Raw genomic sequence first — 17,213 nt, forward strand, 5'->3', positions numbered from 1 at the left:
AGTTATATCATTGCTTCTTATGGAACCTTGCTGTGCAAAAATTGGCTGTTGTATTTCCTTAAATGACAACAATTACTACACTTCAAAATTAATTGGCTGTGATGTGCTTTGGGCTGAAAGGCTCTAAATAAATGGAAGTTCTTTTAATTAATCAATCAACTTTTCACTTTAAAAATGAGAAAAGAAAGAAGTAAAGAATGCTGATCTTCTACTCTGTTTCTCTTTTGTTTGTTATCAGTGCAGTTACAATGACCTTGTGCAAATTGAATCCCTTTATCTTCCAGGTCGTTCAACAGGGCAGACTTCAGAATTATCAGCAACAAACCAGATTTCAGCAAATGCAAGTAAGTTGAAATTGTTCGTTAGCTATTTTATTTGGAGCAAAATACAAGCTGCAAATTCATCACATCTGTGCTCGCTGACTTACATAGGCTAATGGTCCACCAACACGTTGATTTTGAAAGTCTCATCCTCATGTTCAAATTCCTCCATGGCCTCGCCCCCTCACTATCTTTGTAACCTCTTCTAGCCCTACAACCCTTTGAGAATTGTGCGTTCCTCCAACTCTGGCCTCTTGTGCATCCCCACTTCCTTTGCCCCCCACCATAAGGGAGTAAAGGGTTATGGGGAGTGGGCAGGGAAGTGGAGCTGAGCCTATGATCAGATCAGCCATGATCTTATTAAATGGCGAAGCAGGCTCGAGGGGCCAAATGGCCTATTCCTGCTCCTATTTCTTATGTTTATGTTCATTGCTGGCATTGCCTTCAGTCATCTAGGCCCTAATTCCCTCCTAATACCCCTTTTTCTCTTGAAACTGCACTTATGAATTCCCAACTGTCCAGCCTTTGGTCCTCCATTCACCATGACATTTCTGCAACCACTGATCTGCTCAATCACAGCCTCACCACCATCTTTGATGCCCTAGTCCCTGTTATAACAATTACTCTCTCTCACCCTGGCCATTCCTCCTAATACAGCCCTGATCTTCATGCCTTTTAAGTTCAAGGGACTGTAGGGGGTGGTGGGTTTGTCAGCCTTTTCTAACCTTGATGGTTCGAATCATCCCACTCCCTGGTTCTAGGGCTTGGAATTATTTAGGGGATGTGGCAGATGTAGACAGACAACTGTTTGGTGCAAGAACAAACATTTTATTTAGAAAATAGCACACCACACTAATGAACTTAATAGCATATAACAAAATGTACAGAAAAAGGGGGAACATGTATATGCAACAGGTACAGAGGTTATGCAGTGAAAGAAAACCCCCACCTCCCATCACTACACTACACTAAGTTAGGCTTTGAAATTGCAGGGACTATGCTCACCAAAGGATTTCTCCACAGTTTATACCAGTTGCACACTGCTTTCTCTCTCCTCAGTCTTGTGGATTCCTTGACTGGTTGCAGTGTCTTCGGTATTAGCACTGGTTGACATTTTGATGGTAAATAAGTTTTTTTCCTTGAGTCAGCGCTGGATGATTGTTGGTTTTTCAGTGACTCCGAGGCTTCTTGTTGGGTTCTTCTTGTTGCATTGCGGTAACCTCGTGTGGCACGTTAGATGTTTCAAAGCCAGAGTCAAAGAGTCCAAGTGCTTTTCCAGAGTGTTTTCGGGTACGTGTCTTCAAAAGTGTTTCCTCAGCCCAAAGGTTACCACCACCCAAAAGTCACCACCAAGGCCCCCAGTTATACCTGAGTGCACAACTGATTTTTATGACTGCTTTTGTGCGATTTTGGCAGGCTGATCGAGCATTAACAACATCTCGGCCTTTTGGCTAAGATCTGCATAACTAACCTGACCAGCCACCATGACCTCCGGGTGGTTTCTCCCTGGTCAGGAAGGTATATGCTTACATTTTTGTAAACAGGAGGTGGGTGGGATGGCTTGACCCATCCACCTCCACGGAGGTGTGTGGGGGACCTGACCCATCCACCTCCATGGCACGAACCTGGTATTGCAGTACTTCCAGGAACGGTGCAGTGGCTCTAGGCCTTTTGGCTAAGAGCATTGGCGCAGAGTGATCCTTGACTGGTGCAGGGTGACCTCTGGCGTTTGTGACTTGACAAAGAATTGGAAACGATTGGCTACGAATTTATAAAAAAATAAAAAAAAATAAAAAAATTAACATGATACAAGATTCCCAAAGGTGTTGATGAGGTTTTCGAATGGTGCTGTTCAAATGTAATCAGGTCTTGATACTGTCCATTGTGTGTTTTGTTGATGCCAGGGTTTTTCTGTATAGCTGTTTTAAGAACTATTAAAATATGTATGTATCTAGGTCCCTGGTAAGTGGGCTTTTGTTAGACTGCAAATGTCTCCCTAGGGCCTGCCTCCCAGGTGGGTTAGCAGCCCTATGCAGACCCATCATACAATTTAAAATGTCCAAACTCAATCTAAAAAGCCTTAGTTTAGTCTAAAAGTGATATATTTCTGTCCACGTTTCTCCTCCAAAAGTCTAACACAGTTCCCTTTTAAATTCCAGACACACGTCCATTGAGTAGGGCGTTCCAGAATTTTATGAATCCTACAGTCCCGCCTTTGACACTATTCCCTAATAGTGTCACCATTGGTGAACAAAATTCCTAACATCCCAGAGCCAAACCTTCCCTCAATTACCTAGTTGAAAAAAAACCCTCGCAACATTACACTTCCCTCATGAATACAATACATCAAGTATGCCTTTTGTGTTACAAATTCCATTGGCAGAGGGGATCCAACCACCCCCCCTGCCCCACCCTCCACTCTTGCATGTCATACATTCAATACATTTCAAGATTCTTCAAGGTACATTACAAACTTTGAGTAGACTCAAACATTACAAAATTTTAAGTACACTCCCCTAGGCGTATCTTACAGCCGGGAGGTCAGTTACACATTAACCAAACATTCAGGTTACACACCACTTCTATACAAAATAAAATACAGCACTTTATACAGGAAAAACTAAAATAATACTTAAATGCCCAATATTTCCCTTTAACCCAAACCCCTGTGCTTGTACAGCAGGTGGTCTGGGACTTTAAATTTAAATAGAAATCCCTGCGATTTTACTGCAGTACCTCATATCTCTGTTCCATGGTTTACTCTCTCCCTCCACGCACATGTCTTGCAGCCTATTCAGGGCTCATCGAATACCCTCTGGTGCCGGGATCAGCGGCCTTTTTCCCTCTTCTTGCAACTAGTCCACAGTAAATACACTGCAATGACAAGCTGACATAAAACAAGAGGCAATTCGAATCCATAGAGGGACGTCTATGTTCTCCATCAAATCCCACCAGGGTGGAACTCTTATCTCTGTGATTTCCTTCCCAACTTGCACTGTTTTCTGTTCTAGCATATAGAAATGTTTCTGGGACACTTCCACTGCCTTGAGCAGAGTGGTGAGATGTTTGGGCAGAGAGGGGATTGTATACCCGAAATGTGCAATGTAATTTTGCAGGTTTGTTACATTGCTCCTGACAGTGAGGTGAATGGCAGAGGATTCAGGAATGGGTAATATTTGTTCCTGGGCCACTTGAACTTCTGCCTTGGGTTTAAAACAAAAACTGCTTTCTCTCACCGGGCACCAGATGTAGTGTCTGTGTTGATAGTGTTGACACTATGTCCCCCCCCCCCCCCCCCCCATGTATGCCATTGGTGGAGGAACGTGGCCTTGGGCCATCACCTCCATAGTGTAGTTGATAGGCCGTGCGTCAGCAGCTTTAAACCCGCATTGTGATCTTGCATAGGCTGGGGGCACAGTATTACATGTGCACCCTGACTCCAGCACCAGGAGAGGTCAGTACCTGTCATAGCGTGCTCCCACTTTATGACATAAGGTGGGACTGCTGTGAAACGAATGTGTGTTCCTCCCTGAATGACCCCTATATTCTCCACTCTGTAAATGAGTGCTGGTCAGGATGACTGACATCCTGACCACTACCCCCATAAATGTATGGTTGGACCATCCGCAGTCTACTGGCACAGGGTAGGCTTCAGAGGCTAGGCGGAGTTGACACGGACTTAGTGAATGACTATATGGGTGGAGTGCTGCGAGGTGCTTGTTACTGATCCAGGAGGGCACTTGACCTTGGCTCAAGTCCTCCAGGTTGCTGCGGCTCTCGCCCAGCAACCATGCCCGTACAGCACGCACACCTCATTCTGTGCCACTTGATCCGAAGCATTCCGATCCTCCCGTTTCAGTGCATTCACAGTCTTTGCGTGTCTTTCCAGCTCTTCAATAATATCTTTTAAATGGACCATCATAGCTTGGTCCTCGTGTAGCTCTGAGCCTATCACTGTATTCTCATCCTCCAGTATTTTGCGTAACTGATCCTTAAGTCCATTAATTTGAATCTGGAGTTCCACATCGTCCATGCTGTTGACGACTGAGGACCCAGTGTTATAAGCCGTAAAAATATTGTTCCACGTCCCCCTTCTCTGCCTCCCTGCATCACTATTTTGCTCTGCAGGGAAACTGTATAAATGTTCTTTATCCACCTCCCCAAAGTCTAACTCGTAGAAACGTCGCAACATATCCCAAAGTAGAGCTTGATACAATCGCTCTGTCTCTTTGGGGCACCATGCCGGTAAGTGGACTTCTGTCAGATTTATTATTACTGATGCCACTGCATAGTGTACCACCTGGTGTATGATTTTTCCTGTAGGTATTAAAACTAGCCCGTTCACTGGTCCCTTGGTAGTTGTGGGACACCTCTCTAGAATGGTCTTAGCTGGCGGGGTGGTTGGTGGGGGCTCTCTAGGCTGTGCGACTAAATCTATAGCAATTATTGGCTTCGGGAGACGTGGAATCACACAGGCGTATAGTTTTTGGTCCCACACCATCCCCTTCCCTGAATCCTGTCACTGTCTAATGAACACTATAGAGATGCTTGCTGGACAGACCTTCTGCGATCCCCACATGCATACATACCTTCCTTGCACTGACTCCCACCATTTATCCCAACATACTCTCACTCTGTCTGGGCACTCGTAATGGTCCGGTAGGTATCATTGTTAAATCGTTGCCATCCAGCTTACTGATTCCCCGCGTCATTACTCGGCTTTCTGAGCCATCATCACCTACCCAGGGGAATCTGTCCTCTATAATGCAAACACACTCACTTTCCTTCCGTCACCCTAACCCGGGAAGTAACAATCTGTACCCTTGGGCATGGGAGAGACACCTCCCCGTAAGTAAACCTGGCCTTGCTGGGGTGTTTGGTCGCTTGGACCCCAGCCATCCTGGCCACCTTCCCTCGTGGTGATAGATGCCGACCTCACTCGCGCCTCGAGTACCATCCCCGGTAATAACGATGGGCGCTCTTCCACCCGAGCACCCAAAGATCCGGGACTCCTCGACATTACCTCTCTTGCCAGGGCTTGCCCCCAGTAGGGCAAGTAGGAACAGGATTCCTTCCATCATTTCTGGCTTTCCCGGAGGGGTCATAAAACAGACATCCTGGCCTTTTGAGAAAATGTTCTTTGGCTTGGCAACACATAATCTTATTCAAATTTAAACTTGAAAGCTCTAAAATCCAAAACCAAACCACTAACTTAAAACTCAAAACCCCTTTAACTTGGATACTAACTTAAACCAAAGCTATATACAGCGCCACCCATCTCTGGGTGGCCAGGTTACATCCTGGATGTCCTGTGCCTTCTGCGGTATCTGGGCAGTATTTGTACCGGGGACCATGGCGTCCTAGGCCGTGAGACCCGGTTACTCCTTCTCACAGGGTCGGTACTCGGGGGTTTTCCGAGTCCCTTACAATAGGTGGGATGGCCCTTCCCTCTATGCAATGAACAGCGCCTAACCCTAAAGCTAGTGGGACTACTATCTCCCCTGTTGGTTCCCCATAGTCAGAACCTATGTCCGGTGGGACTGCTGCTTCCCCCACAGGCTTCCCATAATCGGGTTCAGTGTCTGGTGGGGCTGTTACCTCTGTTGTGGGCTCGTTCCCTTCAGAGGCTACGACCGGTGGGGCTACTGCCTCCCCTGCCGGTTCCCTACAGTCGGGCACTGCAGGCCTGGGACCTTTTGCCCGTAAGCGGTCTCCCGCCTTCCGCAGTCTTTGCTTCCTGGAGTCCCTCTCGGGACGGAGCAGTCTGTATCGTAGCATAGGGGACCATGGGAACCTGGGCTGCGGGGTGCAGAAGGTCCTTCTAAGGCCTTCAAGTACCTGGGGCTTATACGAGTCCCAAACTATAGATGGGACAGCCCCTCCAATAATGCAGCTCATGGCCCCTACTTGTACGGCCTGTGAGTCTGCCCCCACTACCCCTGCGGTTCCCCCACAGTCAGAGGCTGCCGGCTGGGGGCCCTTGTCCTGAGGACGGCTCACCCCTTCCGGCAGCTTAGCTGACCCTGGGTTGTATAGCTTGCACTGGTTGATGTGGAACCATTTCGTGCGGCAGGGCAATTTGACAGCGTACACTTTTCAACAATATTGTGTGGGCCCCATTTACAGTGCTTCAATAACCCCTACCCGCGTGAAGTTCCTTACCATCACCTGATCCCCTCCCGCCCATTCGTGGTGTCCACGGGGTTCCAACAGCAATCGGTAACTCCTGTGCTGCCTCCTCATGTTACCAGCAGCCTGCCAGTGAATCTGTTAGCAGTGCTCAAACAGATTCTTAGTGAAGCTGTCCCGGCTCACTTCCCTGAGTTGGCCCTCAGTAAGCACCAGGGCTAGCACATGGGTGGGAGTTCGCAGGATCCAGCCAGTCATAAGCTCGTGCAGGGAATACCCCATGCTTTTCGACAGGCTGGCCCAGGCCCCCATTAGGACCAACGGCAAGACCTCCACCCATGTCTTGGGTGAGTCTCCCGTCTCCTTTCGCAGCCTCTCCTTTATAGTCCGATTCAGTCGCTCCACAGGGCCCGATGACTGCGGGTTGTGGGTGGCATGCCATTTCCCCTCAATGCCGAGCACTTTAAGGGTGGCCTGCATCACCTTCCCTGTAAAATGACTTCCCTGGTCGGACTCCACATACTGTGGAAATCCCCACCGGGAGAACACTTCCCGAACTAAAATTCTAGCTGTCCCTAGTGCGGTCGCTGTGCGGCACGGGAAGACTTCCACCCATTTGGAGAAAACATCTACCAACACCAGGCAGTATTTGTATCCTCCCTGGGCGGTGGGTAGGGGCCCGATGTAGTCAATCTGAATTGCCGGCATTGTTCCATCTACCCTTCTGATATGCCCCATGGACATCTTCCTTTTCTGGGGGTCAGGGTTGTTGGCTGCACACACCAAACACTCTGAGCAAAACTACTGGACATCCTGTTGCCAGGTGGTCTTGGGTCCGGGATGTCTGGCTCCTGGACCCTCGTGGGCCAGTTGGAGGAATTCCCTTTGGTGCTGCTGCGGAACAATCCACTGATCCCCCATGGAACAACATGCCTTCCTTTACAGCCACTTTAGCTGTGCCGTATGGACCCTCTACTTTCTCCCCCTTGGCTAGCAAACTCAAGACAGATCTCAGGGCGGAGTCCTGCGCCTGAACCGTTTTAAGGTCTGGGGTCAATGCTATCCTGCACTCCCTTGTGTCCTGTCTCTGCCCCTAATTGCTGTCACGGGTCCTAAATTATACGGGTCCCAGAAACTACCCATACGAGCACCCTCTTTAGCTAGGGTGTCTTCCTGCTGGTTACCCTACCCACGAGGTTCGGCCTTTGAGTGGGCCTTTACCTTATGTATATATACCTGCCCTTCACTGCCCATAGCCTGCATGATTCTCTCCAGCAACGGTTTGGTTGCTAGGGGTTTCCCGTCCGCAGATGTATACCCACAACGGGACCAGATGGCCAGTTATTCTGTACACGAATGGCAGGTAAACATGCTATCTGAACAAATCGTGTATGAGGTAGGGAACTCCTCGGGGTGGGTCACAACGTACACCACCGCTGACAGTTCGGCATGTTGGGCACTCATGGTGCTCGGGAGCTTAATCGCCAGGGCAATGCCTGCCCGTGGGTCATAGATCCCGCAGCCCGTGAGTCGCTCACCTGCCGACACTGTGCTGGAGCCGTCAACGTAGATTTTGTGGCCTGTGGGATGTATCCCGGCCCGAAATCCTACATCGACGTCCCATACCCCTTCTATGGAACACCTATGGGCCACCCCTGAGCAGATCATGTTGGCCTCTAGTCGAGGCTCGCAAAGACCTTTCACCTTTAAGTCCATTTGGGAGAGAAGTAGGGTCCAGCGAGTAATGCGGGCACTACTCACTATCCTGTCTTTAATTCTCCCATCTAGGAGCATTTGGGTGGGCGTGTGATAGGTGTGGAGTGTAATTGGAGACCCCACTGTAAAGATAAGGGATCTTCTTACGGCCCAATGAGTGGCGAGGAGGTGTCTCTCTCAGTTGGAATATGCTTCTCCACATCTGAGGACCCTGGAGGAGTAGACCACCGGTCTGAGCTGGCCGTGTCACTCCTGAAGCAGCACTGCGCTCAGGCTATCCCCACTGGCTGCTACCTCCAGGAAAAACTCCTCATCCCCATCAATAGCCCCTAAAGCTGGCGCGGTTTACATTTTTGTTTTTTTTTTAAAATTGAGTGAACGCCTCCTCGCAGCTTTTATCCCAGTCCCACTCCACTCATTTGTGAAGGAATTTGAGTAGGGGGGCTGCTGTGGCTGCGTAGTCCTCAATGAAATCCCTGCAGTAACAGGTAAGCCCTAGGAAAGATCTTACTCCAGTAAAAGAACGAGGGGCTGGCAGTTCCTGCACTGCTTCTCTCCTGGCCTTATCTGTAGCCCTCTCTCCTGCTCGCAGGAGTCAGCCCCAGGAATTTTACTTCTGGCTGGCCGATCTGTGCCTTCTTTGGGTTGACTTTAAAACCCTCTTCCTTTAGCAGTTTAGCCAGCAGTGGGCCGTGCTCCTCACCCTTGTTGGTGAATAGGAGCAGGTCATCCACATACTGTACCAACTGCTGGGGCTTGCTGAAGTATTTTAGACAATTGGCCATGCATTGGTGGAATATACTGGGGCTGTTATGAAACCCCTGGGGAAGGCAGTTCCACGTGTATTGCTGGCCCTTGAAGGTAAACACAAATTTATACTAGTCCCCTCTCTAACGGGATGGACCAAAAACCGTTTGAGATATTCAGCACCGTGAAGGTGCACGCAGATGCTGGTATGCTTCCAATTAGGTCGCCGATTGCAGCGACCATGGGCGCGCCGGCTGGGGTATTGCGGGTGAGGACCCGGTAGTCCACAGTGGCTCTCCACGAATTGTCCAGTTTCCTAACCGGCCAAAGTGGTGAGTTCACGTGGGTGGCTATCAGCCTCAACACTCCCTGTGTGACTAGGGAGCCCAGGGCAATCTCCAGGTCTGCCTCCGCCTCCCTAGAGAAATTATACTGTTTTTGGGGCCTGGCCATGGGATCCCCATCTATGCTAACCTCGACCTCTGTTACCCTTCCACAATCATGCTTGTGGGTGGCGAATGCACTGAGATTTGCCCGCACAAACGCCTGATACTCTCTGGGGGTATTGTTTACCAGTAACTCGAGGTCATAGCCTTCTTTTGACTTTACCGTGCATAGGGTCCCTTTGCCTTGTATCCCTGGGATCACTACAACTTCTTTCTCTTTCCCCGTGCACACTGCTCCCCATAGACAATGATTTCTAAGATCCACTAGGACCTTGTGGCCAATAATGAAATCTGTGCCTAGGATCCCTGTTTCCTCTTTCTCCCACTTTATTAGGACACACGTCCACTTGGTGTGGAGTGTTCCTAAATCAATTGATAGTGGTATGGAGAACGAGCAAGCCTGCTCGTTACCTGTGAACCCTACCAAGGAATACGGGACTCCGTTCTACAGAGGTGAGGTGGTTGGGTTATCCGCATAGGTGATGATGCAGGAAGCACCAGTGTCTCACAGATAGGTCCCTTTAACCCTCTCCACCTCCATCTTCACGCAAGGCCGTTTCCACTCATCATATTGTAAAGGGCACAGGTATACAGGCTGCGCTGGCTCTAGTCCTGGATCAGGATTAGGTGGGGCAGATGGGGTTGCTCCGGTGGCTACAGCTACCTTTCCTGAGCCCATTATCATAGTTCAGAGTGCAGCCACAATCTCATCGAAACTGCCAGTTGGATTATGTGCCACAGGTCCGGATTTTTGGGCCGGGTCTGTTCAACCTCTTGTAGCAGGGGAATCCTTTAAGGGTGGGATTCCTTTCCTGCCCTATCTTTCCAAGGATTTTGGCAATCCTTATGCCAGTGTCCACTTTTTCCGCACCCATAGCATGTCCTCTGAGTCGGAAGGGCTCCCCCGTTCCTGGTGCCATTCTCTCCTGGAATTACTGGGCCAGATCTCGTGGATCTTTCCTTTTTGTGGGGCCTCGGCTGTCCCTGTGCTGTTGCAGTAAGCCAGGGTTACCTGTATAACCACTGAGTCCTCTGTAACGGTGGGGCCTCTGGGGTCGAACCGCAGCTCGGCTTTAGCCTTTACTCGTGGCAGGCAGTTAGCCACTAGTCTGCGAAGCCAGCGAGCTGTTGGTTCCCGGTCCAGGTGTTCCCGGTCGAGATATCCTCCACATGCTCTCTCGTAGACGGGCCACAGCCTGTCTGCGAAAGCCTGTGGAGTTTTGCCTGCCTGTTCCAGGGTTTTCTCGACCCGGGAAAACGGACTTCCATCATTTAGGCCCAGAACCTCTAACACCTCTTCTTGGATCGCAGTGTATGTGCTCTGCCCCTTCTTGCTATCTGCAGAGAGGGCCTGGTATACCTTGCGATCCAAGGAGAAAAGCAGCATTTTCGCCTGTTTGGCCTCATCGCAGCTGTTTATACCGGCTGCCTGCTCTATGTCCATAAAATGGATCGAGGGGTCCCCTTGAGGGGTTAACTTTTCTAAATGAGCTACCATTGCCTGGAGCTGCTGGGTTCCATGGGGATTACAAATTGGCTCTCCAGTGCCCCTTGTCCCTGACCACCGTTGCCGGCACCATACTTTTGTTGTCGGATAAGGCACATTGGCCCCGGTCCTGACACCCCTTGTATTTCCTCGGTGCCACGCTCTCTCTGTACTGCCAGGTTTGCATAGAAACAGAGAATAGGTGCAGGAGTAGGCCATTCAGCCCTTTGAGCCTGCACCACCATTCAATAAGATCATGGCTGATCATTCACATCAGTACCCCTTTCCTGCTTTCTCTCCATACCCCTTGATCCCGTTAGCCGTAAGGGCCATATCTAACTCCCCCTTAAATATATCCAATGAACTGGCATCAACAACTCCCTGCAGTAGGGAATTCCACTCCTCATCACAGTCCTAAATGGCTTACCCCTTATCCTTAGACTGTGTCCCCTGGTTCTGGACTTCCCTAACATCGGGAACATTCTACCTTTATCTAACCTGTCCAGTCCTGTCAGAATTTTATGTTTCTATGAGATCCCCTCTCATCCTTCTAAACTCCAGTGAATAAAGGCCCAGTCGATCCAGACTCTCCTCATATGTCAGTCCAGCCATCCCGGGAATCAGTCTGGTGAACCTTTGCTGCACTCTCTCTCAATAGCGAGAACATCCTTCCTCAGATTAGGAGACCAAAACGGAACACAATATTCCAGGTGAGGCCTCACCAAGGCCCTGTACAACTGCAGTAAGACCTCCCTGCCCCTATACTCAAATCCCCTAGCTATGAAGTCCAACATACCATTTGCTGCCTTCACCGCCTACTGTACCTGCATGTCAACTTTCAATGACTGATGTACCATGACACCCAGGTCTCATTGTACCTCCCCTTTTCCTAACCTGCTGTCATTCAGATAATAATCTGCCTTTGTGTTTTTGCCCCCAAAGTGGATAACCTCACATTTATCCACATTATACTACATCTGCCATGCATTTGCCCACTCTCCTAACCTGTCCAAGTCACCCTGCAGCCTCTTCGCGTCCTCCTCACAGCTCACACCGCCAACCAGTTTAGTGTCATCTGCAAACTTGGAGATATTACACTCAATTCCTTCATCCAAATTATTGATGTATATTGTAAATAGCTGGGGTCTCAGCACTGAGCCCTGCGGCACGCCACTAGTCACTGCCTGCCATTCTGAAAACGACCCGTTTATCCCGACTCTCTGCTTCCTGTCTGTCAACCAGTTCTCTATCCACGTCAGTATATTATCCCCAAGACCATTAGCTTTAATTTTGCACACCAATCTCTTGTGTGGAACCTTGTCAAAAGCCTTTTGAAAGTCAAAATACACCACATCCACTGGTTCTCCCTTGTCCACTCTACTAGTTACATTCTCAAAAAATCCCAGAAGATTTGTCAAGCATGATTTCCCTTTCAAAAATGCATGCTGACTTGGACCAATCCTATCACTGCTTTCCAAATGTGCTGTTATTTCATCTTTAATAATTGATTCCAACATTTTCCTCACTATTGATATCAGGCTAACCGGTCTATAATTACCCGTTTTCTCTCTTCCCTCCTTTCTTAAAAAATGGTGTTACATTAGCTACCCTCCAGTCCATAGGAACTGATCCAGAGGCGATAGACTGTTGGAAAATGATCACCAATGCATCCACTATTTCTAGGGCCATTTCCCTAAGTACTCTGGGATGCAGACTATCAGGCCCCGGGAAGTTGTCAGCCTTCAATCTCATCAATTTCCCTAATACAATTTCCTGCCTCATAAGGATATCCTTCAATTCCTCCTTCTCACTAGACCCGCGTTAATTTCCTCTTTAACCAGCAACGCTACCCCACCTCCTTTTCCTTTGTCTATCCTTCCTGAACGTTGAATACACTTGGATGTTGAGTTCCCAGCCTTGGTCACCCTGGAGCCATGTCTCCGTGATGCCAATTATATCATATTCATTCATTGCTGCCTGTGCAGTTAATTCGTCCACCTTATTACGAATACTCCTCGCATTGAGGCACAGAGCCTTCAGGCTTGTCTATTTAACATACTTTGCCCTTAGAATTTTGCTGCAATGAGTCCCTTTTTTGATTTTTGCCTTGGGTTTCTCTGCCCTCCACATTTACTTTTCTTTTCTTCTATCTTTTGCTTCTGCTCTATTTTACTTCCCTCTGTCTCCCTGCCATATTAGTTTAACCCCTCCCCAACAGCACTAGCAAACACTCCCCTTAGGACATTGGTTCTGGTCCTGCCCAGGTGCAGACCGTCCGGTTTGTACTGGTCCCACCTCCCCCAGAACCAGTTCCAATGTCCCAGGAATTTGAATCCCTCCTTTCTGCACCACTCCTCAAGCCACTTATTCATCTGAGCTATCTGACTAGCACGTGGCACTAGTAGCAATCCTGAGATTACTACCTTTTGAGGTCCGACTTTTTTTAAATTTAACTCCGAGCTCCCTAAATTCAGCTTGTAGGACCTCATCCTGTTTTTTACCTATATCGTTGGTACCTATGTGCACCACGACAACTGGTTGTTCACCCTCCCCCTTCAAAATGTCCTGCACCCGCTCCGAGACATCCTTGACCCTTGCACCAGGGAGGCAACATACCATCCTGGAGTCTCGATTGCGGCCGCAGAAACGTCTATCTAGTCCCCTTACAATGGAATCCCCTACCACTATAGCTCTCTCACTCTTTTTCCTGCCCTCCTGTGCAGCAGAGCCACCCATGGTGCCATGAACTTGGCTGTTCCTGTTCTTCCCTACCTCGGTAGGGCTACAGGCGGTGGTTGGACACCCCTTTCTGCCACTTTATCCCTCTCCCCCTCTACTCCCCTTGCTCCCGCACGTCTCCCTTAGGAGCGCTTGGGCTTATCAGGCATACCATCCCCTTAGCATTAGATAGGGCCTGGGTTAAACTTTTTATCTTGGTCTCACAGGGCCCGTGATCCTCCACCCCAAAGCCCTTGCTACTGGCTACTTTATAGGCTGCCTGCACATCCTGTATCCTGTACTCCTGTTCTCTTATTACTTTTGTTAGGTGGGCATTTTCCTCCCGCAGCGCTAGCTCATTCCCCTTTGCCTCTGTTACTTGGTATTAGAAATAGTCCTGCTTATTCCTGTGGGTCTCCTCTAGCTGTAATCTGCTATGCTTTTGTTTAGTTAATTCCTCAAACATTTTCTCCCCTGCCATAGCCCTTACGGCTGAGTGCTCTTTGGATTCCCGGAGCTCTGCTACCAATTTCTTGACCTTCCTATCCAGCAACTAGATCTGTCTTTGGTAGCAGACCAACCAAATAGCCTTCTCTATTGACCTTTTTATGGCCCTTGCTCTCGGTCCACTTAGCAGCTGCGTCCACTGGACACTCAGCCCGTAACAGGCTTATGACCCACTTTTTGGTAATATTTACTTTCTTGAATACATATTCGAAGATTCTTTCCTCCATTTTTGTTCTTCCATCAGAACCGAGTCTACATCCTCACATCCTTTGTACCAAGCTCCTACCTGGCTCGCCATTATGTAGGGGGTGGTGGATTTGTCAGCCTTTTCTGATCTTGACGGTTCGAATCGTCCCACTCCCTGGTTCTAGGGCTTGGAATTATTTAGGGAATATGATAGATGTAGACAGACAACTGTTTGGTGCAAGAACAAATATTTTATTTAGAAAATAGCACACCACACTAATTTAATAGTATATAACAAAATGTACAGAAAAAGGGGGAAAATGTATATGCAACAGGTACAGAAGTTATGCAGTGGGGAAAAAAAACCACCTCCCACCACTACACTAAATAAGTTAGGCTCTGAAATTGCAGGGACTATGCACGCCGAAGGATTTCTCCACAATTTCGACCAGTTGCACATTGCTTTCTCTCTCCTCAATCTTGTGGATTCTTTGGCTGGTTGCGGTGTCTTCGGTATTAGCAATGGTCGACATTTTGATGGTAAATAAATATTTTCCTTGAATCAGCGCTGGATGATTGTTGGTTTTTCAGTGACTCCGAGGCTTCTTGTTAGGTTCTTCTTGTTGCGTTGCGGTAACCTTGTGAGGCAAGTTAGATGTTTCAAAGCCAGAGTCCAAGTGCTTTTCCAGAGTGTTCTCTGGTACGTGCCTTCAAAAGTGTTTCCTCAGCCCAAAGGTTACCACCGCCCAAAAGTCACCACCAAGGCCCCCAGTTATACCTGAGTGCACAATTGATTTTTATGACTGCTTTTGTGCGATTTTGGCAGGCTGATCGAGCATTAACATGATACAAGATTCCCAAAGGTGTTGATGGGGTTTTCAAATGGTGCAGTTAGATGCATTAGCATCTTGATACTGTCCATTATGTGTTTTGCTGATGCCGGGGTTTTACTATTTAGCGTTTTAAAAACTATTAAAATATGTATGTATCTGGGCCACTGGTAACTGGGCTTTTGTTAGACTGCTAATGTCTCCCTGGGGCCTGCTCCCAGGTGGGTTAGCAGCCCTATGCAGACCCAGCATACAATTTAAAATGTCCAAACTCAATCTAAAAAGCCCTAGTTTAGTCCAAAGGTGCCTAATATTGAGATATTTCTGTCCACATTTCTCCTCCAAAAGTCTAACACACAGTTCCCTTTTAAATTCCAGACACATCCATTGAGTTGGGGTCCCAGAATTTTGTGAATCCTACAGGGCGCAGCCTTGAATGGATATGGTGGATAACTGGTTTAAACTCTATCGGGTCCTGCTTTCGTCTGCCAAAATTGCTCATTATTCCAGAATAAAAATCCCAACTTCTATTCTCCACTGCTAACTGTCTTTTTAAACCCCTCTCCCCAGTCTTCACCCTCACCACCGATAATAAGTGTGAGGAGCTCAAGGTCTTCTTTGTCTTTAAGATTGAGACCGTCCGTTCAGCCGCCTCTGCCTCTTCCCTTCCTTCCCCTAGCCCACCGGGCCAAACTTCCTCCAAGGATCCTCCTGACCTAACCCTTAACTCACATCTTTCTCCAGTTTCTCTCCGATCTCCCCTCATGACCTTTCCGAACTCATCCTGTCCATGAGACCCACATCCTGCTCCTTTGACCCTATTCCCACCAAACTGCTGACTGCCCAACTTCCTTTCCTGTCTCCCATTTTAGCTGATATTGTTAACGGTTCTCTCTCCAAAGGTACTGTCCCCCTCCCTCAAGTCTGCCATCATCACCCCTCTCCTCAAAAAAACCAACCCTCGATCCATCTGTCCTTACAAACTACCACCACATCTCCAACCTCCCTTTTCTCTCAAGTCTTTGAACATGTTATCACCTCCCAAATCCACACCCATCTTTCCTGTAATTCCATTTTTGAATCCCTCCAATCTAGTTTCCACGCCTGCCACAGTACCAAAATGGCTCTCATCAAAGTCACAAATGACATCCTTTGTGACTGTGACAAGGCAAACTATCCCTCCTCGTCCTTCTTGACTTGTCTGCAGCTTTTGAAAAGGTTGACCACTCTATCCTTCTCCAACACCTCTTCTCCATCATCCAGCTGGGTGGAACAGCACTCGCTTGTTTCCATTCTTATCTATCTAATCATAGCCAGAGAATCACCTGCAATGGCTTCTCTTCCCGCCCCGCATCATTGCCACTGGTGTCCTCTAAGCATCTATCCTTGGCCCCCTCATCGCCCGTCTACGCCTTGCCTCAGCTCATCTACCGCTGAAGCCCTCATCCATGCCTTTGTTACCTTTTAGTCTTGACTATTCCAATGCATTCCTGGCTGGCCTCCCACATACTACCCTACAAAAACTAGAGGTGATCCTGTTATGTCTGTAATGTACTTATGAATAACTCCATGAGGCAATGTGTTATACTCAAACTGTAGTGACGTTGGTCCTTTTATTCGTAACTCCAGAGTGAGGCAGCCGCATGGTGGCTACCCTTTTTATACAGCCTCTGCCACCAGGGCAGGAAACCCTGGTTTCCTCTCGTGGTGTCAGCATAGTATATACACAGTGTAAACCTTATTGTTACATCAGGTAAACAAGTCTCCATCTTATGCAACTATATAGTGACTACACAGAGATTATATCTATAGTCTGCATATATAACAGATCTAAAACTCGTCTGCCCGTGTCCTAACTCTCTCCAAGTCCCGCTCACCCATCACTCCTATGCTCGCTGACCTATTTTGGCTCCCGGTTAAGCAACGCCTCAGCTTATAAAATTCTCATCCTTGTTTTCAAATCCCTCCATGGCCTCGCCCCTCTCTATTTCTGTAATCTCCTCCATCCCCATAACCTCCCCCGAGATGTCTGTGCTCCTCTAGTTCTACCCTCTTGAGCATCTCTGATTATAATTGCTCAACCATTGGTGGCCATGCCTTCTGTTGCCTAGGCCTAAGCTCTGGAATT

General features: G+C 48.3%; 1 pseudogene; it reads left to right on the top strand.

Annotated features, from left to right (window-relative positions):
- The first annotated feature begins 1,751 nt into the window (after positions 1-1,751).
- LOC139279886 (U2 spliceosomal RNA) lies at positions 1,752-1,982 on the top strand (annotated as a pseudogene).
- Positions 1,983-17,213: the final 15,231 nt, after the last annotated feature.

The sequence above is a fragment of the Pristiophorus japonicus genome, chromosome 1, assembly GCF_044704955.1.
Source record: "Pristiophorus japonicus isolate sPriJap1 chromosome 1, sPriJap1.hap1, whole genome shotgun sequence".
In the NCBI taxonomy this organism is placed as follows: Eukaryota; Metazoa; Chordata; class Chondrichthyes; family Pristiophoridae; genus Pristiophorus; species Pristiophorus japonicus.